This window comes from Dasypus novemcinctus, chromosome 1 (genome assembly GCF_030445035.2).
Source record: "Dasypus novemcinctus isolate mDasNov1 chromosome 1, mDasNov1.1.hap2, whole genome shotgun sequence".
Taxonomy (NCBI): domain Eukaryota; kingdom Metazoa; phylum Chordata; class Mammalia; order Cingulata; family Dasypodidae; genus Dasypus; species Dasypus novemcinctus.
The window spans coordinates 38098358-38102137 of record NC_080673.1 but is presented as its reverse complement, the minus strand read 5'-3'; positions in this window follow the sequence as shown (position 1 = coordinate 38102137).

Here is a 3780-nt window from a genome sequence, read left to right as displayed (position 1 = left end):
TTCATCACATGGACCCCACACAAGCCTACTGCTCTGTCTTCCAGGCCAGCCCAGTTACATAGCAGAGAAAAGAGAAATCAAAGAAAGAATGAGAGAGTCAAGTTCCATTTGTAATCCATTTTCTTCTTCCACTAAAATTTCCAGTGGGTCATTATATCTTCCTCCAATGGAAGGGAGCAATGGAAGGGAAACCTTGAGGTCTCCTTGTACGATGGCATGTACCATTAACAGTAAATGACAAAATAAACTTATTCAAGTTGATAAATTCACATTATGGAATCAGGGTATTCCTGTTATAGTAAGAAAACTTATTTCCCCCTTTCTGTACTTGTTTAAAGGCTGACTTTAGGGCTTCTGATTCCTCATAAGATGGTAAACTTCCACTGACTGCAGGTGCTATCCCAGAACCTCCTGAAAATGTCATTGTAGCAGGAGAGATATATAAGGATCTAAAAAACTATCATGAAAAACATGAGAAACTCTGAGAAGACAGAATCAGTCTGGGGAACAAAACAGCAGACCAGATATAGCATGGTGGCCATCATCATAATGGGAAAAGTTTGGGGAAGAGTTACTGTGATATCATTTTATTCCCCCTCATTCTACTGGGTGGAAGAGTACCTCCCAAGGCAGAAAAATGGAGCACAAGCTAGGGTACACAGTATGAGGGTTCCATCAGGGTGGTGCTGACTGAGGTCAAGAATAGACAGTGACAGAGACAAAACCTGGAGTCATCCCTTTTCCTTCTTCCCCTTTGTTCTGTGAGTACTGGCATTGTATAACCAAAAGAGAAGACTCTCTGTCCTATGGCAAGTTACCAGCTCCTTAAACTCACAGGAGGTAAAATGGAAGGACTGGGCATTGCTCCCTGTCCCCAGTTCACATTATTAGTGAAGACTGCGGATGTGACTGTGTGCTCATTGGAAAAATTAGACAACTGAGGAACGCAACAGCTATAAAAGAAGTAAACAAGCTATAGCCGATGAAGGTAAATCAATGGATTAGGGGTAAAATAAGCATAATACACATTCCCTAAGAAATAAGGAAGGCCAATGGTAGCATGAAGCAAGAACTAGTAGTTATTAAGAAAAATCAGGCAGAAAGAGCTGGGTATGAAAAGTAAAATAATTAAAGTAAAAAACTTAAAAGGAAAGACAAATAGCAGGGTCGATACAACAATTTTGGTTAGTATTTTATTCACCAAATTCCTGTTAAAAATAACATGTTAATTGTTAGTCTGGAAATACAGAACATTTGAATTTTTTTTTAAGATAAAAGCTCCTTGTCCTTTTTTGGTTTGAATTAGTGAGGTAAGTTTCTATCACAAGGAGGAATTTAGCTTCAAATCCTTACTAAGTCAACACAACATCCTAGCTGACCTCTTGTTAACCATATGCTTTGCAGTTTACAGCTCATAGGTAATAAGCTGACCCACTGTTGGTGATTCTAGTTTGCAGAATGGGCAGTATCTAGTTGTTGTTGTTGTTTTTTACCTTAGAGCTACATATACCAGAAGGGTGCATTCAGATAACTGGTTTTTGGGTGAATAACCTAATAATGCAGTCCTTATACTATTAAAACCAAACATGGCAGCGGACTTGGCCCAGTGGTTAGGGCGTCCATCTACCACATGGGAGGTCCATGGTTCAAACCCCGGGCCTCCTTGACCCATACGGAGCTGGCTCACGTGCAGTGCTGATGCGCGCAAGGAGTGCCCTGCCACGAAGGGGTGTCCCCCGCTTAGAGGAGCCCCATGTGCAAGGAGTGCGCCATATAAGAAGAGCCGCCCAGCGTGAAAGAAAGTGCAGCCTGCCCAGGAATGGTGCCGCACACACGGAGAGCTGACACAACAAGATGACGCAACAAAAAGAGACACAGATTCCTGTGCTGCTGACAACAACAGAAGCTGACAAAGAAGACTCAGCAAATAGACACAGAGAACAGACAACCAGGGTGGAGGGGGGGAAGGGGAGAGAAATAAATAAATAAATCTTTAAAAACAAAAACAAAAACAACTTTTACATATTTCTTTGACTTATTACTGCTTTCTAAATTTTTCTCTTAAAATTACATACCTTTTTTCATAAAAATTATATTACATGCTCACTGTAGCAAAACTCTCATCTGAGATACATTTGTTAATATTATATAATAATATTTTACTTTTAATAAAGTGGGCCTCTCCTTTTGCCGCCAAAATCAGAGTAGGGAGTGTTTTCCATAGCATGAATATTCTTCTATAACATCATTTTAAATGGCTATGAATTATGCCATGGATGTTTTACAATTTATATATCCTTCAGTTTTGGAAATTTTACTAGTTGTGCCACCTCTTTTCGATATCATTAAAAGAGAGGTTAGAAATGAGTTAACACATGCAAAATCTGGTCACTATTCTCATTGTAGTATGGGAATACCACGAAGGCCAGGATCTTGTTTGTCCTGCTCAATATTGTATCTCTAAGGTTCAACAGCAATCAGGCGCATAGGAAGTGTTCAATTAATGCTGAGTGGAATTAGTATTAGTAGTCTTGGTGGTAGAATAATAGATACTTGTTGAGTAAAGCAATTAACATCCTTATACATATATATTAATAGATAACTATTTTGAAATAAGTAAATATACTAGGAAATTGCAATAAATTTCAGAGTAAAATGCTTTTCAAATGCTATGCTCTTTTTTAACTTCAGCTGGAAATTAAAAGGAGCTAGCTTTATTTTCATTAGAGTAGCATTTTCTAAGTGCTCAATGGGTGTTTCTTGGATTATTAATAGGTATTACATGAACAGAGGATTGTGTGATCAAGAAAGTTTATTAAGCTTTGGATGAAATAGAATTAAATAGTAATCTTTACCACAGGACATCTCTAAACTTGTGACAAGCTACTATGCACTAAGAATTTTTATGAGGGAGATATAGTGTGTGGTGTTTCTCAAATTAATTTGATCACACAAGTATTTTATCATGCGGCATTTTCTGGTTCAGGTATTGTATAGGACACAGTTTGGGAATTCAAAGATAATGTTTTGAAATACAGACATCTCCATTTTATAAATAGGAAGGCATACAAGGAAGTGGCCTGGAGAGAAGAAGGGGATAAATATGAAGTAGTTGCAAGACTAGACACTTTGCATTGAGTATCTACAGAAACCATCAATACTGCTCACCCCACCACCAGCTGTCCATATTCTGAGTACTTGTACTTCCTAGAACCCTTGGTTGGTGGGATTGTGTGACGAGTCCCAGACAATGAAATGTGATTTTAAAGGACATATGTCAGTTTAGAACCTAGACTGTGATTGCCAACGTGAGATCCTCCAAAACTCTCTTTTCCTTCTGCCGTGGCAACCTGTAATGTCACAAGTGCCCTCTCTGTCTGGGACCCTGAGTAAAGAGTGCAGGAATGACTCCATGGGGGCAGAGCCACAGCTGATATACCTCAAGAGAGAAATAAGCCTTTGTGATTTGAAGCTACTGAGATTTGTTGGATTTTAATTGCTGTAGAATAACCTAGTTTATCCTGGCTGAGGTATTTTACTTAATCCTAAAAACAAACATAAAAGTTAGGCAATATTGTTATAAATGTAAAAGATATGAGAACAGAGACTTTAGGAAGTGAAATAATTTGAGTCTAAAGTTACACTGCCAGCATTTGAACTCATTCCAAAATCCACTGTATTTCCACTTCTACTCTGCCTCAATTAAAGGACTGTAATGTACAACTCATTATGCTCATTAGAGTGCTTAGAAATCAGTAGATGCTAGACAAATATTTGCTG